Source organism: Schistocerca serialis, chromosome 9 (genome assembly GCF_023864345.2).
Source record: "Schistocerca serialis cubense isolate TAMUIC-IGC-003099 chromosome 9, iqSchSeri2.2, whole genome shotgun sequence".
In the NCBI taxonomy this organism is placed as follows: domain Eukaryota; kingdom Metazoa; phylum Arthropoda; class Insecta; order Orthoptera; family Acrididae; genus Schistocerca; species Schistocerca serialis.
Window position 1 is genome coordinate 125996954 of NC_064646.1, and position 7554 is coordinate 126004507.

Sequence of the window (7554 nt, forward strand, 5' to 3'; positions counted from 1 at the left end):
AGTTGGAGGTGAGCCGCCAGCAGTGGTGGATGTGGGGAGAGAGATGGCGGAGTTTTGAAATTTGTCATGAACTGCTATATTTATATATGATGATATCAAGGTAAATACATTGTTCGTTCTCTATTAATATCTTTCATTTGCTAACTATCCCTATCAGTAGTTAGTGGCTTCCATAGTTTGAATCTTTTATTTAGCTGGCAGTAGTGGCGCTCGCTGTATTGCAGTAGCTTGAGCAGCGAAGATTTTTGTGAGGTAAGTGATTTGTGAAAGGTATAGTTTAATGTTAGTCAGGGCCATTCTTTTGTAGGGAATTTTAAAAGTCAGATTGCGTTGCGCTAACAAAATATTGTGTGTCAGTTTAAGCACAGTTATGTATAATTGTTCAAAGGGGACGTTACATATGTCGACCCTTAGCCTAGGATACCTCACTGGAATCTTCTGATTTTTTTCTTGTAGTTTGTGTAATTAGTGTAGCTATTGTTTATTGCTAGCGCGTAATTGTAGAGAAAATCTCCTTTGTAGTTGCAGTCTTTCATTGTTGTACAGTAAAACAGTTGTGGCATGCATGTAGATTTGCACCAAGTATTTCGCAGCTGCAATTAACTAGATATTGTTTTCAGTGCTATGTTAATGTGTTCTCTTATTTTTGATCTTCAAATTGTGTTTTTCTGTGTTATCGCGTGAAATATTGTGACAATAATGGCGTGTGAAAAACGTAACACTAGGCTCCAAAGTAAAATGAGAAATAATAGTGACGACGAGCGTAGCTTGCCAGCACCACTATGTAATGAATTAACAGACGTTCAAAGTAGTAATTTGGTAACTGTGCATAGGGAAATGGAGCGGGCGTCAAATAATGGTATAGACAGTGAAACAGGTAGTGAACAGGGAAGCATTATCGATCGATCGCTCGGCAACAGCTCGCCTCAGGAATCCGAAATGACAGGACTCAATTTTGCAAATACTGTGCATTCAGGGTTTGCGTCCTCACCGTTTTTTCAAATGAGTCAAGACACATTTTCCGCTTGTCAAAATGTGAATGAATGTTGCCGGTGCAAATTCACTGCCGAAAAGCACTGAGGAACATGTTTCAGACACCAGTGCATTGTTATTACAATTAATGCAACAAATGGGACATAAGCTTGAAAAGTTAGACACAATGGAACAACAAAATCAGAGACAAACACAGCAAAAGTTAGACACAGTGGAACAAAATCTTCAAAAGTTAGACACCACACTTGAACAAACACGTGAAGATTTAACTAGTGAGTTACATAACATTGAATCGAAATGCCAAAAAGTCTGTAATGACATAAAAACACAAATTTGTGAGCATTTTCAACCCATTTTTTTTGCGGCATGAAAATGTATTACAGAATCACGAAGCAGCCATAAAAGAACTGCAAACCATTGTTCATGAAAATCACAACACCTTGCAAGCTAAAATTGAGTCAGTTGCATCTACCGATTCGGTTACGCAACTTGCAAAAACTCATGAAAACTTAAAGGACACAGTAGATACGATTTCAACACAAATGGACACTCTGAAACTTGGTTCAGAAAAACACTCTGAGGAAATGTGTTCACTATCGGAGAAAGTAGCCGAACTTTCGGATAAGGTCACTAACTTATCTACAAAGGTAGATGATGATCTGAATGACACAAGACCTGTAGCCTTCACTGACACAGAAGAGTATGAACAAATTAGAAAATTCAAACAGAATCAAAATCAAATCAATACACAGTACAAAAGAGAAATCCGAGAAGTACAAGATCAGCTGACACAGGTAATACAAGAATTACGTAATTACGTATTTCAGAGGATACTCGCGCCCCAATACGGGAAGAGGGACACAGAAATACGGAACAGCCACAAAATAATAACACAGGGCATTTCGGAAGTTATGAAAGAAATTGGCAAGGTGCACCGAATTTTGAAATGGAACCGCCGAAACGACGTAACAATGACCGATATGCTACTCGCCGACATGATGACTTTGACTATAAGCTGTTCATTACTACACGTAAATTCAAAACATTTAAGAATTCTGGCAACGACATTCATCCACAAGCATGGCTCCATCAATTCTCTCATTGTTTTCCTCCCAACTGGTCATTAGAGCACAGATTAGAATTTATGTGTGGCTACTTGGAGAATGAACCAGCTGTAAGAATGCGATCGGTAATTCACGATTGCCACAGTGAAGGGAGTTTTACCATGCCTTCCTCTCAGCATATTGGTCTCAAGCCACACAAGATCGAGTAAAACATAGCATCATAATGATGAAACGTTTCAAACAATCTGAATTTTCCAGTCTTGTGAAATATTTTGAAGACATGTTGCATAAGAATCAGTATCTTTCAAACCCATACAGCCCCTCAGAACTCATCCGCTTTTGCTTAATCAAACTGCCTGAACATTTACGACATATTATTTTGGCAGGACGTTGCAAAGACGACATTGAAGCATTTCAGGGACTGTTACAAGAACTGGAAATTGACACTGACAATCGCGGAACGCAGGAGCACAACAATTACAGATCACATCCGTCGCAATTCCGCGATGAAAGAAATAATAACTGGACACGACAAAGCTATTCTCACAACACATATCGTGACCAAAACAGACACCACCCGTACGACAACCGTTGGCAGAGTAGTAACAATTACAGGGAAAGATCACCTCTCCGCGGTAGTGACTATCACAGAGACAATCAGAGAAACAGACAATATGGGAACCAAAATAATTATTATTACGGGAGACTGAATAACTTTAGACGCAACGGTCCAGCGCGTAGTTACGATTCAGGGAGAAATTCTCCACCACTTAACCGACAAGAAAGAAACTACAGGAACTACCGAGATGACGACAGACGATGTGATCGTAACAACAGACCTGAATTGCATCAGAACTGGCGGGATTCAAACAGGGCAGGGCTTTCTCGTCAGAGTGATTTTGTAGAAGTTAGGTCTCCTAATCCCAATAACGGCGCGCGCCAACAAAGAGACAGACAATGACTCGCACAGCAGGCAGCCGCGTGCGCCCGCTGGCTCCGAGAAAAATAACATAAGACGCTAGCCTGGAGAAAAATTTTAGCATTCTTTACCGATGTATACAACATGATAATTGCGTTGAAGTTGAAACTCTGCGTACTAGGAAGAGTAAAGGTTTACACCACATTTCACATGTAAAACCGTTTATTGAAAGATAATCTGCTTTTTAACTTTGTCTTTGCCATATAACTTTTCACTTTACATTACTAGTATGCTGTGTTAGGTATTTACTTATGTCATAATTCCTGTAACACTGATGTATATGTTTATTTCTATTCTTTTGTAAAGCCCCTATTACTACAAACGTTATCTGTATTATTATGTTTTTAATGATGTATTTTGTACCTTTGTTATTGTATTCTTAAGTTATAAAATTGTAATTGACACCAGTTCATGATATTATTAACTTGTTAGTTACATTTCACTGCACACGTTTCTGTTGGTCATAGTATATGGACAATGTGTGAGAAGTAGGGACTGATAGTGTTTGCACGTGTGTTAATGATTCAGCAAGGGACTGGATAACAGCATTGCTGGTTCTAAGGACAATTCCAAAAACTTTGTGAGTGCACAAGTGGTGGTTATGGACTTGCTATATTATCCGCAAGACTCTTCAATGGTGATTGTGCACCTACACAGTCACAACAGATGGCTGCTGGCTATCTCTACAAGGACTACAGTGGGTCTACATCTTTGATGATCCATCAATACCATTATTTCTACAAGGACTGCAGTGGGTCTGCACCTCTGGTGGCCCATCAATACCACAATCTCTACCAGGACTACAGTGGGTCTGCTCTGTGATGACCTACCAATATTCATCAAACGACTGACTCTGCAGTGGGTTTGCTCTGTTGTGACCCAATACTTGTCTGCATGTCGAGAGTCAGCACTGTCTTTCCGTTGGAAGGACAACACTACTTCTTCAAGACTGCATGGAAATCCACTACTTCCGTGTGCATTCTCTTCTACCGCTCAGACTTTGAGAAAAACACTATATTTTACCGTAATGAATGATCAGGACTGTCTTTATGGACTGTGACAAAATTTTAGCTTTTGACCAACGTTGTATCAATAAGTGTGTGCATTTGATATCTTTGTTATTGTAATTATGAAAAATTTTTTCAAATCTGTATTGGGCACTGCCCAAACCAATTTGTAAAATTTTTTGTGGGGATCATGGGGGCTATGTAAGTAGGCTGTTCATGTTTTCTCTATGTAAGTAGGCTGTTTATGTTTTCTCTATGTAAGTAGGCTGTTTATGTTTTCTCTATGTAAGTAGGCTGTTTAGGTTTTTTTATTGGTAACGCCACCTCTGTATGAAAATCACTGGCTGTGCTGTGTGCAGTCTGTGGCTGCTTTGCATTGTTGTAATACTCGCCATTGTAGTGTTAGGCAGCTGGCTGTGAACAGCGCTTAGCGTTGCGCAGTTGGAGGTGAGCCGCCAGCAGTGGTGGATGTGGGGAGAGAGATGGCGGAGTTTTGAAATTTGTCATGAACTGCTATATTTATATATGATGATATCAAGGTAAATACATTGTTCGTTCTCTATTAATATCTTTCATTTGCTAACTATCCCTATCAGTAGTTAGTGGCTTCCATAGTTTGAATCTTTTATTTAGCTGGCAGTAGTGGCGCTCGCTGTATTGCAGTAGCTTGAGCAGCGAAGATTTTTGTGAGGTAAGTGATTTGTGAAAGGTATAGTTTAATGTTAGTCAGGGCCATTCTTTTGTAGGGAATTTTAAAAGTCAGATTGCGTTGCGCTAACAAAATATTGTGTGTCAGTTTAAGCACAGTTATGTATAATTGTTCAAAGGGGACGTTACATAGTGGACTATTGTACTTTTGTCACTCGATACAACTATTTCGTCGTATACTGCTTTTTACAGCGTAAATATTGCGACTCTATTACGTGTTTCATCTTCTTTGGTATGTTTACCTATTTGTTGCCAACCTAACGAAGTACTTCTATTTATGATGTTTATACCGTGTGTGTGTGTGTGTGTGTGTGTGTGTGTGTGTGTGTGTGTGTGTGTGTGTGGGAGAGAGAGGGGGATAGAGCCGACTGTTTTGGGGGGGGAGGGGGTGTACTAGCTGTTAGCGAGTGACTGAAAACTTTGGTGACAGTTGTTTTGACTTTTCGTTTCAATATTCTGTGGAGGGGTTCATGGATGAGTGAGTGTAAAGATGTTGGGTTCTATTATTATTACAAGGGACAGTGTTATTGTATTAACACTTTTTGCGAACTTTATTCTGTTATTTTATCTGTTAGTGTAAATAATGAATTGCTTGGCATGTGCACTTGGTTATTCAACAGGATTTTCACCCTCTGTTTTGGTTTTATGTATGTGGTAATTTTCTTGTATAGTCAGGTGTTTTTTATTGTTTCTTCTAATTATTTTCATGTCATCGTCTCTAGCCGTTGGTTGGTGGTCATTTTCTCTTTGGTTTTCTGCAGATGTGGAGTGGTTTGTCCCATATTTCCAGGCTCTCATGTGTTCCTTGTATCTGACATCAAATGTTCTCCCTGTTTGCCGTATGTATTTGCCTTCACAAGTGTTACACTGTAACTGGTATATACCTGCTTTCTGGTATATGTCTCTGTTTTTTGTCAGTTTTGGGGTGTATTTTTGTATAGAATTGTCTGTTGTGTATGCTATGTTTATTCTCTGTCTTTTGAAAATGTTGGTGATTTTATGCGCGAGTTTGTCTTTGTATGTCATTGTGTACCATCTTGTGTTTTCTTTCATCTTTTTCTGATTATCCTGTGTAGTTGTTATGGGACTGCGTGTTTGTGTTTGGTTCTGTTATTTTACACGCACGTCGCTGTCGGACGCCATTTTGGAAAGCCTGCTCCTGCTTTCTGTTTGCAAATTTGTGGTAAGGTTCTGTGGGACCAAACTGCTGAAGTCATTGGTCCCTAAGCTTGCACACTAATTAAACTAACTTACGCTAAGGACAACACACACACACACACACACACACACACACACACACACACACACACACACACACATGCCCGAGGGAGGACTCGGACCTCCGATGGGGTAACCGCGCGAACCGTGACAAGGCGCCCCAGACCGCATGCCACCCCGCGCGGGCTGTTTTCTGTTGCAGGTCAACGAAACCAACAGAAGATTAGCAGGAATGTTCCAAAATTCCCTCTGCACTGACGTAATCTGGCTCGGACTCTCACACAATTGAAAAAAATAACAAAGGCGACATCAATTTTGGAATAACTATCGTAGACGCACACGTGAGGAGGCGGCCTAAACGAAAATGTCACCCGCTGTGCACGTGCGTCAGTCGCTCTCTGTATCTGGTCCGGATGTAGAATGCCCTTTCGCACACAACCCAGGCTATGGCTGACCCCGACCCATTATCCCTTCGTCCGCCGTTGTGTAAGCAGACTAGTTGTTTCGTCCTGCAGCTCCCGGAAGTCCTAAGGCGTTAGTCGTTGGAGCCGTCGGCATTAACGAGGACGCCAGCCGCCATTACGGACTACGCAGCTCTGACTTCTGAACGCAGAGTGCACTTTCCGATCAGGCTGCCAAGTTAAGAAAGTTTCCACGGAGCTCGCCTGCCGCGTTAGAACGACAACATTCATAAAAGTTTGCGGCGCAGGGTGTAATGGCACGAGAGTTCTTTCGAAGATGTCGTCTTCGGGCATCTTCACAGTTTTCTGTCGGGTGTCAAATACTATTACAAAACTTGATGTTAAATCACCGAAGCCCTCGTTTCTCTACAGTGCTCTGCGATCTCTCATCGAAAATTACAGCCCTGCCATACGTCACTATGTTTTTTTCTGAGGTCAGTCGTTCTGTAAGATAATCACATCTAATGTGACTAGCTGTAACACTACAAAGCGTGACTTAAAATTGATTTGCAAATAAAATTTATCGTTGTACGGGTGAATAAATGCAACAAAAATGCAGATGATGTAGCGCATCTAAGAAGCAAAAAGTTTGTACCCTATATGCTAATGTAAAAAAAAATAGTTTCTTGTCGCATGAACACTCAGCGTGCCCGCGACATTTCGGATGGCAGAACAAGGAAGGAGCAAACAAGCATTCACTGCGGATAGACGCGACAGAAAATCGGAGATGAGTTTGTTGCATTAGTAGTCTACTTCTACATACAGACCATGCACTATTGTGTATCTACAGTATGTTTATTTCATTATAGATCTGTCACAAAGTTTGTTACACGCCTAATTTCACGTGTGTCGTGCAATGTAATCCTTGCCAATTTTTATATCAGCACAGGCAGGGCCGGCCTTAGCCATCCAGGTGCCCCGGGCGAGTCGTCCAGTTGGCGCCCTTTATTGTATAAATAGCGAACCTGGCAGTGCTTTGCAACACGGTATTTGACTGTTTTCTAGAAATCGTCTTAAGTGGTTAATGCCGTCATCTTATGATCATAACATGGTTTTTTCCATCGTAAATTTGAGTATTTTATTTTTTTAAATGGAAATGAAATCCAAATAATCTGAAAGCCCGC